We start from the raw sequence: 16,379 nt of genomic DNA, 5'->3' as shown, positions 1-16,379 counted from the left end.
AAAAAAAAAACCAACAGAGCAAATATTAAATCCTGCAGTGCTGTGTGGCTGAGTGTGGCATCCCAAGCACATTGTGGTGGGAGATTGGTTCGCATAAGCTCACGCAGCCCTGATGGTGCAGCCCTTGCTTCTTTTCTCACAGATTGCTGCCTTGTCACTGTTGCTGCATCTGACAGTGTGTTGACTGCAACCAGTTCCGACATCATTTTTCCACCCTGCCTTGCCCTGGTTGAGGCTCTTGGCGGTGGCGTTATTTCTGTGACCAATCTCTCTCTGGGGCTCCAGGTTTCCCAAAACATCTTTTGAAATCAAGGTGGAGGTCTGCACACTGCCAGGACGCTGTTGGCTTTTGCCTCCATGGTTACTTGGAAGCAGTATGCTGATGTCTTCAGCTTTCCCAGGCTTACCTAACATGTTCTTTGCAGCTTTCCATGGTGGATGTAGATACATGTCTTGTGTGATCATCTCTGCTTTCTCAGATTCCCCTCTAGAGTTCCATTGCCACAATTTAATATGCATCATTTCATGTAGGGACCGCAGTTCTGAAGCCTGATCTGCCAGGCTTTCCTTTGACATTTCCATGGAAGTGACCATGACCTAATAACCCTTGCATGCTGCAGCCCAGAGAAGCTCATGTCTTGAATATGATGCCAAGGACTCATCAGTTTTGACATCTGATAATGGTAGCATGTATGATGCGAGGGTCACTTGATGCACCAGGAGCATGTTCTTTCTTTATTTATAAACAAAGCAAATAAAAACACTCTCAGGAGAACAACTTTTAAAGAACAAAAACCCCAATGACTTAAAAACCTCTCCTAGCTCCACCTCTCAAATGCCATAATCAGGAGAAAACCATCAGCCATTTTTAACAATAATAATCCACTAACTGTTCACATAAGACTTAGTGATTCAAATGTTTGCAAGACTTTGGTGAGTCAAATACTGCTCAAAACACAGCAAGTTGTCATCCTGGCAATTAAGCATAACCTGAGCAATTGTCCATCTCCAGAGAAATGGGCTTCATGGCAATCCTGGTTTCAAAAGCTGTGTTTTCCCTAGAGTCTACATCATAGTGTGAGTGCCAGTAAAGGCATCATTTATAAACACAACAAGCTCACTAAGGAGATTAAGGCTTTAGGATATCGATGGGTGCTTTCCTGCTCTGTCAGTGTTCAGCCTCCTTGGAGCTAAATTGACCAAAAAGCAAGTGAAGCCATTCATTTCTCTCCAAATGTTGCCTTTCCCAAGGTATAATTTCTGTCCAAATTTCTATTTGCTTTCTCTCCAGTTGTCCTTTGGATGTATATTTTGGATTGTTTTCACTAAGATTACTACAGACATTTTACTGGTTTTCCCTTTTATGACAATTTTTCCAAGTTTGCTATTGCAATTTCTTAATAAAGGGGTTCATTTAAAGACTTTGGGATGGATTTCCCTCAAGTTCCCACCTGTTCTGAAACTGACATTGTGGAGAATGCACTGGAGGGAAGGGAGAAAGTCTGAACATGGAAGTCCAGAGTATCTGTTGCTAGACCCAGGCGCTTAAGGACTCTAGGTTCACCTTCTGTCTCATGATCATTTCACAGGTGTGTGTCTGGAGAGAAGGAATAAACCTTTTTCCTATTATCCCAGTTGAAAACTAATTTTTCCATTATTAAATGGTTTTTGAATCACCCTTTGAGACAGAAATGGATATTTGTTGATGTTTTTTGTTTGCTTTCTTTTCTTTTATTCGAAACCATGGGAACAAGAAGAGAATGACAGGCATAAGATTTTTAGGCTGGGAGAGAACTAGAATTTTCCGTTTTAGTTTTCATGAATTTGTGGTTGTTTCCTTGTGTGTGATAATTTTCATATTGAAAGTAGCATTTATTTAAGTAGTGTGGAAAACTGGGTGGGTGAGAGAAAAGTGAGTGTAGCTACCAACGATTTGGAAATAGCTGTCACCAAGTAAGTCCTACAAGAGACTTGAGGACATAGAAAAGTGGCTCACTTGTGAGAACACACCGTAGAGGCACACATCATAGGGGTTTCCATGCCTCCTCATCACACAAGCAGTGAAATGTCACTGGAAATCCGAAAGCTGTTTTCGTCTACAACCCTGTAATTCATTGCTCTCTTTCTTCACAGGGAAAACATGTGCATTTATAAATTACATTTTATATACACTGTAAAACATAGAAATCGTTTTTCTTCTGTGGCATTGTAAAAAAGTTAACTCTAAAAATTAAGATAAGGGCCTGGCAAGCAGGCAAGAGGCTAACATCCTTGTCCTGCATGCACCTCAGGATTCCACATGGGCACCAGTTCATGTACTGGCTGCCCCACTTGCTCCTTGCTTTTGGCCTGAGAAAGCAGTTACGGACGGCCCAAAGCCTTGGGGTCCTGAACCCATGTGGGAGTTCTGGAAGAGCTCCTGGCTCTTGGTGGCAGATCAGCTCAGTTTAAGCCATTGCGGCCACTTGGAGACTGAATCACCAGACGGAAGAAATTTCTGTCTCTTCCGTCTGGTGCTTTTCTAACAAAAATAAATAAATGAATAAATGAATAAATAAATAAATATTTTTTAAATTAAGATAAAACCCATACAAAGAATAAAGTGTAAATACCAACGATGTTTCTAATTTCAGCACCGCATCCACAGAAAGCTGTGTATTCATGTCAACGGTGCACATCTTACAGAAGCATTCCTCTAGCTGTGGGTTTTCTTTTTTTTTTTTTTTTTTTTTTTTAGCTGTGGGTTTTCACTACTTAGTAATGTTGGTTGTTTGTAGCTGTGATAGATTTTTCTAGGAAGCCACATTAATTTGGCAACAAAACCAGAAATTTTTAATGGAAAAAATACCCTAGAAAATTAGGATAGTGCAAAAAGGAATATAGATCCTAAACCATTGAGTGAAATTGAATTTTGTGATAAAACAGTTGTAGATAGGTTATCATCTCATGCAAAGTATATTGAACAAAGCTGAAATTCAAAGCTGACAATATGTATTTATGGGAAATTGTGTTTATTGTAAAAGTAATATTCTGAATCTATTTTGTTTATAAGGAAGACTTTTTTTTTCAGTTGTTGGAAATTAGAAATGCCAAAAAGAAATGCTCTTGTCTAGGAGGCTACAACTTGATTTGAGTGATTCTGCAGGAAGAAAAATAAAGCAATGGAAATAATAAACATCAAAAATGATGTAGAATGTAGAAGTGTATTATTTTCATTAACTCAACAGAATATCACTCAGTCACCACTGGAAAGGGAGTGATTTGGCTGCCAATTTGTGTAAAATACTCTCATACAGCCTCAAAGACTATCTTAATTCTGGAGGGTATTGCAAGCATGCCTGAGACAAACCTAGATAGAATTATAAAGGTTTTTCTGCAGCAAATCAGATTTAAACATAACTGAGTGATAGTGCCATGAATCGCATATACCGAGATACATGTGTATAAAAAGATATAGACCTATAATGTCATATATATTTCATGGCCACTATTTATGACATTATGTACACACACACACACACAGAGTTGGCTGGTAAATAAATGATTGATAAATTTGGCTTACAAATTGAAATTTATTATTTCTCTGTGATGTCATAGCACAAATTAAGCTCAAGTAGTACTAGGAAAGTTTTGTTTTTTGAGGAATTTTTAAATGAAACCATACTTCTTTACTGTTTAATGCCTTAGAAAAATGGTGAATCTTTAAATATTTCTTGAAGCATGAAAGAATTATGCTTCCTTGGCTTCACCTTCCAAATTTAAATGACTTGATACTTGCTAAGAGAATGTGTTTTATACAGATGTTGAAGATTATTGATCCTGAAAAAAGAAGGAAATCCTGCCATTTGCAATAGCGTGGATGACCAAGGAGGACTTTCTACTAGGTGAGTTGCTGCTCACTCTGAAGGACAAACACTACAACATTGATCTTATGCTTCCAAAACAGTCATTTCCCCCAGGCAGAGGACATGGTGGTTATCAGAGGTAAATGGAGAGTTACCTAGCAAGTTGCATTGATTGACCATGAAGTCCTGGGAATCTGCCGTGTGGTAGGGTGCCAGTAGTTTACAAAGTTAGAAGGTACACTTTTGATAGAATTCATCTTGTTTTGGTTGTATTACAAAATAAATAAAATAAGTAAGTAACTAGATAAGACAGGAGGAAACTTTCACGAATAATGTGTAGAGTTATGATACATTTGTGATAAGGCTTTTATGGGTCGATATACATTTCAAAACTCAATCTGTGTATATTATATTTTTACAACATTTTATACCAGTAACATTTATGTATTTTCTCCATAAAAAATTCAAAATGAAAAAATCCTAATTTTTGAAATATATATATTTTTTCTAATTCTTTAGGACAGCATACAAACTTGCATCTAGGTTTTGGGATTTTGTTAAAGAATGAAAGTATAATTTTAGGAATTATCACATGTACACAAAAGTTTTATAGACAATACATTTGAATACCACATTTATTCTTTAAAGCAATCATACAAATCTGACTACATCCTAAAATATGTGCAACAGTGCTCTTTGCTTTTGTCTGTTACCTAGGTTTGTAAATTGAGTGTATGGACATCCAGTTGCAGCCTTTGTGTATGGCTACTTTCTCATAACCACAGCGAATTGAATAGTTACATCAGAGACTTGGATTCTTAAAGCCTAAAACAGATATTAAATGGCCTTGAACTGAAACAGATAGAGCTTGGGAAGAGGGAGACTGGAAGAATAAAACTGACGCTCAGGGCTGCATTCAAGGAAAGAACTAGAGAAACATTTGGAATAGTTTCTATGGAATGTCACTAAATCACGTCATGGCACACAGGACTTGACTCTCATTGGCCTCTCTAAGGACTCTTGTTACAATCGAGCCAGCTATATTTCCTCTGAACACCTAATCAACAAAAAGATTATTTATTTTATTTTACTGTTATTTGGTGTAAGGGCTTCACATTATTAAAGATTAAGAGATTCTCCAAAAACTTGAAACTGAAACTGTTTAAACTCTTGTTAAACGTGATTTTTAACTTATAGCTGTGCCTAACCTCAATGCCCAAGTATGGTTCTTATTCCTCCTTCATAGGTGACGATATAGTTACAATATATTCTATAAAACCTATCTTGCCCAAGCAAGCAATTGTTCCCACTTTATGACCTTCCAAGGGACCTAATCCATATCTAACTAAATAACTAAATAAACATATATATATATATAAACATATGTGTACATACATATATACACATATATGCACACACATATATTACATATAGGCATCTTAGGAATCAAGTGACAAAAATGATACAAGGGACATGAGAATGTATGGAAGAAAGTCAAGAAGTTTGGGTGATAGAGAAATTATGCTGCACTTGAACAAACTTAAGTTGTATGCACTTCCCTCTACAACACGCAATTCCAGTCTCTCCTCATGACTAATGCACTCATTTGCCCATCAGAAAGTTTAGAAAGAAACACTTACATGAAACCAAGGATGCTGAATGTATTTCTGAAATACTCTGGAAATTTGCCAGATTCAACTGAATTCACAGGGCAAGCAATTCATGTATTTATTATATTCCTACAGAATAATCAATGAGATTCAAATTGGCAATCTAAATTGTTAATTCAGCTTATCAAATTCTGAGGTTTGTTCCTATGTATAGTTTTTTAAGCCTAGTCAAACACAAGCACTTATTAAAATAACTAATTTTGTAGCATTCTGGATAGACGATGGTAATTGCTTTTAACCATGGACTGTCCTAAAAATAGACAGCAAATGCAAAATCCCAAGTCAACCTCTGCAACAAATTGTATTTTTGCATCTTGCCACTAGTCCCAACCACTGTCAGCAAGAAAATCCATAAACAATCAGCCACGGAGCAAGAAGAGTGCAAAGGGACACAGGTTTACAACTATTTTCAAAACCAAACAACCTTCTGTCATAACTACCACTCATTGGAAACACAGGCATCAGAGCAACTGCTGATCCAGGTGCAGAGTTAGACAGATGTCAATTCCTGTGAGGCTTGAGGACCAACAAGAAATTCAGATGCACTGGGGTTGTGCAGGCCCCGTAAACACTGACAACCAAGGGCAACTTCTTTTAAGGACAGACTCTTACTGACAGAAACGCAGCAGAATAACCCACACTCTGAGTGATTGCAAATATTAAGATGGAAAAGTAGGATGGGAAAATGGGTTTTGTCTACTTTAGGGGAGGACAGGCTAGTAAAGCTCAGAAATTGTAGTCATAATTTTTATAACTTTACAATAGAGCATCCTGGCGTGTGCACACTGTGGAATGGTCTGGGTAAAGAGAAGTCTTTTGTGCTGTGTAGCACAGAGTCACTGGCTGCCATCCTCACAAAAACCTGCTAACCCTAAGCAAGAAGGCCTCCTCCATCAGTTAGGAGTAATTTTGCAGGGATAAAACACAGGGATCTTTGCTAATGCTCACAACAGTACAGGATAAGCACATCATATTCTTTAAAGCCTTAACATCTGTACTATAAAATAAATTCTAAGGACATAGCATCAGATAAATTTTACTTTTTGATAACAGAGTAAGACCTTTAAGATACTCAAAAAGGGGCTAGCTCTGTGGTATAGCAAAGTTTCTAACTGCAACTCTGGCATCTCATCTGGGCACAAATTTGAGTTCCAGCTGTCCCACTTTTGATACAGCTCCCTTGTAATGCTCCTGGGAATGTAATGAAGTGCTGGAGCCCCTACGCATGGGAGACACAGAAGTTCCAGCTTCTGGCTCTTGCTTTGGCCTGGCCCAACCTTGGCAGGTGTGGCCATTTGAGGTGTGAACCAGCATATAGAATTTTCTCTCTCTCTCTTTATTAGACTGATACACAGAGAGGAGGAGAGACAGAGAGGAAGATTTTCTGTCAGATGATTCACTCCCCAAGCAGCCACAATAGTCAGAGCTGTGCCCATCCAAAACCAAGAGCCCGGAGCTTCTTCCAGGTCTCCCATGCTGGTGCAGGGCCAACCTCAACTGCTTTCCCAGGCCACAAGCAGGGAGCTGGATGGGAAGCAGGGCCACCAGGATTGGAACCAGTGCCCATATGGGATATTGGCACGTGCAAAGCACCAGACTGCAGCCACTAGGCCACCATGCTGAGCCCTGTCTCTCTCTTTTTTTTATCTAATTCTGCCTTTCAACTAAATAAATATATTAATTAAATAAACCTCCTTAAAAATACTCAAAGAAATAAATATCAGAATTTCATATGCAGCCAAAATGCCCATTAATTTTAAAGGTTCTAAGCAGATTTAATGAACATGAAGATGGAGAAACTCAGCTGCTTTTCAATAAGCGTTATGCAGGATTTCTACCTGGTTGCTTATTTATGAAACAAAAATGATGAGCATGACTGTTGAATCATGGTAATGATTAACCAGAGATTCATCATACTGCTCTCCAGTTTGGCAAATTTTAATTATTCATAATATATATTAGTAGGGGCCCGGCGGCGTGGCCTAGCGGCTCAAGTCCTCGCCTTGAACGCCCCGGGATCCCATATGGGAGCCGGTTCTAATCCTGGCAGCTCCACTTCCCATCCAGCTCCCTGCTTGTGGCCTGGGAAAGCAGTCGAGGACGGCCCAAGGCATTGGGACCCTGCACCCGCGTGGGAGACCTGGAAGAGGTTCCTGGTTCCCGGCATCGGATCGGCGCGCACCGGCCCGTTGTGGCTCACTTGGGGAGTGAATCATCGGATGGAAGATCTTCCTCTCTGTCTCTCCTCCTCTCTCTGTATATCTGGCTGTAATAAAATGAATAAATCTTTAAAAAAATTTTTTTTTGATCATCTTCACTCTTTGGAGAATCATTTTATTTTTGATTATATAATTCTACTCTCATATTCTTGACTATTACATAACTGAAAAAATTAATTCTAACTTATATTTTTCTTTTCTTTTTTTTAAAGATTTATCTATTTTTATTGCAAAGTCAGATATACAGAGAGAGACTTATATTTTTCAATGGCTTATTTCTAATTAGTTGATACTTTCCAAGAGAATAGGATGTTCCTATTGAAGTGCATCAAGAAAATGTTTTCTTGACTTATTTCCCATTAGTCATTATAGCATGAAGAATGCAAAAAGGATGGACGAAGAAAGGAATAAACCTTACTTTTAAAGTTATCCTATTTCCATAAAATCAGGAAATAAATTACAGTTTGCAGTAGGAGGCTCTATTTGTGTAAGCATACTGTAAATTAGCTCTGGAGTTTACTTCAGCTATTTTAATTTAAAACATACAATTCTTGTCTTTTAATTCTTTTTTAAAAGATTTATTTATTTGTATTACAAAGTCAGATATACAGAGAGGAGAGACAGAGAGGAAGATCTTCTGTCTGATGATTCACTCCCCAAGTGACCGCAGCGGCCGGAGCTGCGCTGATATGAAACCAGGAGCCAGGAACTTCCTCTGAGTCCCCAATGCTGGTGCAGGGTCCCAAGGCTTTGGGTCGTCCTCGACTGCTTTCCCCCAGGTCACAAGCAGAGAGCTGAATAGGAAGTGGAGCTGCCAGGATTAGAACTGGAGCCCGTATGGAATCATGGCACATTCAAGGCGAGGACGTAGCAGCTAGGCCACTGTGCTGGTCCCTCATTTTTTAATTCTTATATACTGTATAAAAAATGCATCATAGTAAATCAGATTTTGTATATTCTATGTTGCGATAGTATTTCCCAATGTTTAAAAGATACATAGTTTACATCAACTTCAGATGCTTTTAAAAATATTTGTTATCTATTTTAGAGGGGAGAGAGAGAGAGAGAGAGTGGGAGAGCGAGCGTGTGTGTTTGTTCCTGTTGCCTGCCACCTGCGTTTGAGAACAGGATGGATTTCCTGGCTCCTGGCTTCAGCTGTTGCAGCCTTTCAGTTTCCTCTTTGTGTCTGTCTTTCCCTCTCTTTGTGTCTGTTTTCCCTCCCTCTGTCACTCCAGCTTTCAAATATAACTTCAAAATAGAAATGAATACATAATCTTATTTTCCTCTTTTGTTCCCAGAGGTATATTACTTGAACCCAGAGTTTCCAGAAATTTTCATTAATCCAGTTTTTTTAGAGCCAACCAATCCATTGTGTGGGTTTGGGAATGGGTTGACTGCAACTCTCAACATATTACCTTCTTTCTGATATGTCTTTTGTACTCTTCTTATATGCCCTAAATGACCCAACAGTGTCTTAGAAAGATTTGTTTATTTTTATTTGAAATGCAGAGCTATATAGCGACAAGGAGAAACACAAAGAAATCTATTAGCTGGATCACTCCACAAATTGGCCACAACAGTTTAAGCTGAGCTGATCCAGGAGCTTCCTCTGAGTCTCCAATGCTGGCTCAAGGACCTAGACCATCTTCTTTTGCTATCCCAGGCCATAAACAGAGAGCAGGATCAGAAGTAAAACAGCTGGGGCATCGAGTATGAGCTGGTACCCAAATGGAGGATAAGCTTGCTATGCCACCACATCAACCCTGCAGAATAATATCTTATTCTTTAGAAAGAAACAAAAGCCTTTGGCTTACTTCATAGATGCCATTTGTATAAGGTACAAAAAAACCCGACTTACATTCAGCTTAGCTTTGACACTGTAAACTCAGCATGGACCCTGCTGCCCCTATTGGAGCAACATGGGTTGAGGAAGAGGAGTTGGATTTGGATGCAGAAGAAAATTTACAGACGATGCAGCAGAGTACACTGACCGAACATAAGGGACAGGGACAACCAAGTATTTTTTTTTTAATAAAATTCTTCATTGTGCAATAAAAAATAAGCACTGAGTACTCTATAAAATGATATCTTATGAGAAAAATAGGGAAAAAAAGGAAGGGAGAAAGGGAGGATGAAAGGAAAGAAGGGAGGAAAGTGATAGAAAAAGAAACATTAGCTAGTCCTGGTGTGCATCTATAGGGACGCGAAGCAATGCTAGAAGTAAACTTGAAGTAACAAAACTTAAGACTAAATGATAACTTTAATTTCTTAACTACATACTCTCTAAGGACTTAATGTGCAAATCATTTCCTGGTCTCTAAGACATCAGCTTGGCCCTTTCAGGTGGCCTTCTGGAGGCAACTATGCATTGAGGATTTGTGACAGAAGTGATCCCTACAAAGAGATACTTAGGATTCTTCAGAAAGTTTTGGAAAAAATAGCAATAAAATATTTATTTTTTCCAAGAATTATTTAAAATGCATATATAATTTTTTGAAGTATACATGTTTATATACTTTCTGCGGACTCCTATGGTACACAGATTTCAAAATTTTTGCACCAGTATAAACATTTTGAATTCCATTTTCCATGAACTTTTTCAATTACATTTTTATTTGAAGTACATTTACATTTATATATTATATTTGGTGTTGTGCTATACTTTCAGAAGTATAAGAAATTAGGGTACAGACCAATGGCTCAGTGACTAAACCCTTGCCTTACACACTCCAGAATCCCATATGTGCGTTGTTTTATGTCCTGGCTGCACTTCCCTTCCAGCTTCCTGCTTGTAGCCGAGGAAAGCAGTAGAGAATGGCCCAAAGCCTTAGGACTCTGCACCCACATGGCAGATACAGAAGAAACCCCTGGCTCCTGGCTAGGAGTTGGCTCAGCTCTGGCCATTATGACCACTCGGGAAATGAAGCAGCAGATTGAAAATCTTTTTTTCTGTGTTTCTTTCTCTCTATAGATCTGTCTTTCTAATAAAAATAAATAAATCTTTAAAAAAGAGAAATGAATTAACCATGGCCATTACCCATGAAAATAGTATAAATAAAATAAATGTCCAAACATTTATGAGTAAGGCTGAAGTGTGTATCAGGTTTCTTGACTGAGTCCAAGCATAGTAGCAAGCCATTTAGAACAAACAGGAATAAACTGGAAAGATTCTATAGCTTAAGTATTTTCTCAAAGTTTGTTTTTCTCTGTTAATAGTTATAAAACAAAAGCAGAATTACCAGGGGGAGGTGTAAATGTCAGTTTGATACATGATGACCTAAAAAAAATTCCCTCAATGTTTCTTTCACAGTCAATCACCAAAAACATGAAACAGTGTAAAAGTGCCTTTTAAAGCAGCATTGAGCAAGCTGGAATTGACCATTAAAAGAAGACAAGATATTACCGAGATTAAATGGAGCTTTCCACTGTAGTTGAGTTCTCTCTTGATAGAATTAACACTGGCAAAGAATGAGTTAGAATTGATACCAGTACCACTTAGAGTCACGTGACTGTCCAGTTGACCCAAAAAGAAAGAGTAGGCCATGCCTCGGGACTCCAGATTGCTTAACCATCAGCCATGAAAGGAAGTGCAACATTGCACTATTTTGAAATAACTGTGAAATGAACATTAGACTTTAAAACACTGAATGAGAATGTCGCTGTAAGCAGATTTGAAATTGCTATGAAAAGGGCATGAAATTAACAAAGAGCCGCAATATACACAGGTAGCACCATTTTCATATGACTGTTTTGGTTTACTTTGTCAGAAATATAATTTGTTCCAAAATGTCTTGAAAATGTGAACATTTGCTAAGCCACATTCTAAAACTCAAAGGAAAAAGCATTGAATTATGTATCACAATTTTAAGAAAACACGCAATATGGTGTTTTCGAGGCCATAGAGATGCATCAGTATGAGGAAATTCTTACGTAAGTGCTACTAATCTGTTTAAATGGGCTGATTCATCTGGAAAGACAAGCCCAATTGATGCTTCTACAGCATTTCTCAGAGATGCCACAAAAAAAGGTTTGCATGGATAGGCTGATCTTAAAGTCAAGGATGAAAACAAACATATACAAGGTTACTCTCAATGCTATCGATGAAATAAATTTTTGTGAAAATATGATGATCATTCAATTGGTGAAAAAGCAAGCTTGAAAAGGTTATACAAGATGATTTTAAAAAAACATGTAGTTTTTCAGTTGTATGATTCATATCACTTGTCTTCTCTTTGCAATTCTAAAGCAAAGCCAAGTTTCAGATTATGATTTCAAAATGTCTAAATCACCTCTTTCTCCATGCACAGAAGACTATAGAGATGGGCACAAAGACAAACCTCTGATGGCTTCCGTGAAAGCCCCTCTTGTCCTTGGGCCTTACCGTAACACACAAAGCTAACGGATTGGTTGATAGTGGTCAAGGGCATTATGCAAGATGTTCTGTGGGCACTTGAAAAAGTGGCAAGCACAGCAGCACTCACCAATAGAGCAGAGTAGAAAGATTAGTGATGTCTTACTCTATCTAAATATAAATAAATATAAATAAATAAATAAACAAAATCTATGAAAGGCAGATAAATCTTCACTACATTAACTGAAACAGTGCTTGTTTGCTACTCCAGGAATAAATTCTACCAACCAATTCATTTATACTTTCAATAAAAATAATAAGCATAGTCTTTTCCTAATTCTATTAAACAATCCCTGTTGCTTTAATTTGCCCATGGCAAATGCCTGATTCACAGCCTAATAGCACACTGTTGGATGTTCTTTAAAAGGATATGATGACTTGTCTAGAAAGATGAATCAAATAACTTTGAATGTCTCTCAGGATGGCTTATGGGGGTTGTAGATCATCTGAAAAACAAGCTGTACCCTTTGACAAAAGGGAGGCTTAAACGCTAAAATCAATCAAAATCCCAGAACAGCCTCAATGATACAGAGAGTCCTTGGAATCAGGATGATGCCTCCTGTATCAGCTGTCAGAACATTACCACGTATCATCTGAGAATCTTCTCTTTAGCTGAGAAGAATGATATTGAAGCATGCATACTTACAAAGTGTTTAATGAAGTCACATTTTCTGAAATTTTTCATCATGAGAGTGTCATAATGTGTGTCACTTCATCAAACGAAAAAAGAATCAGGATTTAAAGTTTTTCTTTCTTTCCTTTGCTGGGATGTATATAGAATATATCTCTGGAGGGGGTTGGCACAGAAAGGAAGATAACGTAGAAGGGGTGGGGAAAGATTCAGCATGCAAAAAGAGAGCGAAAGAAAAGGAAGTAGAGGGAGAGAGAAAGAAAGACAGGTGGAGAAGAAGGAAGTTGGACAGAAGGAAGTCCAAGAGAGTCCAATGTTATCTATCTGTATCCTTTATCTGAAAAAGCACTGCGCTGATTGGCCAAAGGAAATGGAAATTCTCAACACTCCTGTTAATTTCTTTGTGGCAAATGGACAACAGCAACAAAATGCCTGAAAATTGCTGCGGAGTGAAGACTTGTGCAGAGATCATTTTGTATATGATACTTCGTAATAGAACAGTGTTTCTGTTTAGACCAACACAGCAAGGCAAGCTTGTCCTAAGATGAGTTGTACTAGAGTCTATGAACTGCTCAGTGATGGGGAAAGCCTGAGGTTCAGTGTGCAAAACAGAAATCAGTGTAGTTAGCAGCTGGTCCAGGATAGCTATTGCTATCCATACCCGCAAGGAAAGCCATGGTAGGGGAAATCAGAAATCACAGGACGTGGTGAGAAGTCGAGTTTTTAAATGTCTGGGAACTGAAGACAAAGATCAGAGATAAAAATATGAAGGCGTGCCTGCAGAGCAGCAGTTGGCTTGAGGAGTTCATGAAATTTTCTTTGAAACGTGACACAAAAATAGAATTGAGCTTATATATATATACACATATATGTGTATATATATGTTTTGTTTAAGTGCATCTTTAAAAACTCTAATCTATTAAAATGTATTGCAATTTTATCTTAATCTTTTACTAAGCAGTTATGAGATATTTCACTGGAATGCTCATATTTCTTGATTATATGCTCAGTATTCACACAACAAAATATCCTTTTGAATGTCTGTGATTAATGAAAGTTTATGATTGTATTTAATGGATAAAGAAAAGTCCATATAACTTCACCTTTCCATTTGCTGCTTGTTCAGGTTATTCTTGATCATAAAAAAGACAACAGTGATTTTGCCTCTCTTTATCCATGACAACCACATATAATTTTTGAATTGTTTTAACTTGAACGGTGTAATTAAACAAATCTACAGTATTTAAGATATCTGTTTCTTTTAAGGAATAAAAAAATTCATGGTATTTGACCTTTACAAACCTATGCAAATTTATTGAAAACAGCTGGGGTTTTAATGTGCATTTCCAATGAATTTCAAACATCCCAAATATTTCAAAAATAAACACTGACACTTCTAAACTCAAGCTCTATGTCCAAATAACAATATGCTTAGATGAACACATCATCATGTAAACCTTAACTTTGATGTAACACTTCTCATAATAATAATGACTAAGAAATGCATGCATAAATAATGCCTTGCTATATGTAGAGCCTAATGTGAACGTGTTAACCTAAGTCAGTGTAAATTTAGCAAACAATTTTCATTGGATAAATTATCCTTATCATAGCAAATGAGGTAGCAATGAGCCATGCTCTGCCATGGGATATTCATAATCATTATTTGGCATGTGATTGGACTTGATCCAGAAAGTGAGTCTCAGTGGAACAAGCTCACAATCAATTTAATAAGAAAAAATCATCTATTGAAAGATGTGAAAACAGCAGAAGTCACCAGACAGGAAATAAAGACAGACTATTTAATTAATTGTAGACTTATCTATCTTAATTTTATAACATATTGCAGTTTGTCCCAGAAACAGGTATAAAATCAGGGTTCCATCTCTATTTTTAAAGTGTTTCCTGCCATTCTTCTTTCCATTTTTTTTACATTTACAAATATTTCATTTTGTTTTGTGATATACTTTTTTTAATATATATATATATATGTATATATATATATATATTACGTTGCATTATGTGACAGTTTCATAGGCTCTGGGATTCCCCCAACCCCTTCTCATACCCTCCCCCCATGGTGGATTCCTCCACCTTGTTGCAGTATTACAGTTCAAATTCAGTCAAGATTCTTTCTTTGCAAACATATACCAAGCATAGAATCCAGCATCTTATTTTCCAGATAAATTCAGTGTTTTCTTGAGGAGACCATCTCTGGTCTGAAAGCAGAGCTGGCAGAATATCATCCCGATCAATTAAAAGCCCCAACATAACATCAACAACAATTTACAACATTTTAGAATTAATTGACATGGTATTGAGTAACCAATATGTTTAAAAAATGCAAGTTCTTACCACATCCTGTGACTTCTACATTGACATTTCAATTTTTGTTTGTACACAGAACTAGTTGCTATACACCTTAAAGTGGATATAGGGTACTATTCAGCTGTCTCGTGTCTATTTTCAATTTAGTATTTAGTAGTTTATAGTGTAGAAGCATAGTTTTGCTGAACTTGGCAGATTTTAGGATAGTCTAAACTGGTTTATAACTCTAACAAGCCATGTGTCAACAGGTGCAGAACAGTTTTAGGAGGGGTGTGCAGAGAAATCATCAATACCCTAGTGAGGAGTAACTAATCTTTGTGCCCAACTAGTAAGGTATACGTGAATCCAAGCTGACCATTTCCTGTCTGCTTCTAAGCTTTCCTTGTTGTTCTCTATCTTCCATCTCCTTAGAATGTGTGAGAAAGACGTGAAGTATAACCTATCAGGAACATAACAGGTAACTCATACACAACAGACTCAAATCAGCATTAGACAATAGTAAAACTACAAAGATATATAGGGGGAATCAAAGTGATCCTGACAACCTTTTAACAGGAGGTCATATGCACAGAGCAGGGGGGACCCCAGAGTGGAGCAGGTGGACAGGAGAAGGCTTGTATCCCAACCCTGAGGACTCCCAGATCCACATCAAGGACTATCAGTGCAGGCACCAAGGACTACATCCCAACTGCCAAGGAAAACACAGGCAACTGGAGTGCCTTTGGAGGCCAAGAACTCTGAGGTCACCCACCCCCGTTTGGATCTACCACATGGGATGGAAGAAGCCCAACTCCTTCCTTGCAGGATCCAAGCTCATGGAAACAACAGCAAGGAGCCCTGAGCAGTCAGCAGAAACAGAACAGTAAACTTCCTTCAGGACTAGGGAGAGGAGCTTTCTCTGGTCTTTACTTAGTTCCAACTTTGGATCCCCACCCTCTCTTGCAATGACCATCAGGGTCGCTCCGAACCGCCCCCCCCTCCAAATAAAGCAACAAAAAATTAGAATATATGATATACTTCTATATGCTCTGGGGTTGCCTGTGCCCTTCCCCAAGGTCCCCCTGCCGCACTCCCCTACACACATACCATTGATTTTCACTCTAGTTTTACAATGGATATCCTTCATGAACAGTCACAAGTCCATCATGCTGTTATTGAAGTGTTTTCCAACAATGTAGAAATGAACATTGTCAAACAGTTCTTCATTTTCCTGTTGTTATGTATTCAGTTCTTTCACTGGGAGTCCATCTTTGGTCTGTATAGTTAGAGCCATAC

Source organism: Ochotona princeps, chromosome 12, assembly GCF_030435755.1.
Source record: "Ochotona princeps isolate mOchPri1 chromosome 12, mOchPri1.hap1, whole genome shotgun sequence".
NCBI lineage: Eukaryota > Metazoa > Chordata > Mammalia > Lagomorpha > Ochotonidae > Ochotona > Ochotona princeps.
The sequence above is the reverse complement of the archived record's forward strand: the minus strand, read 5'-3'. Positions refer to the sequence as shown.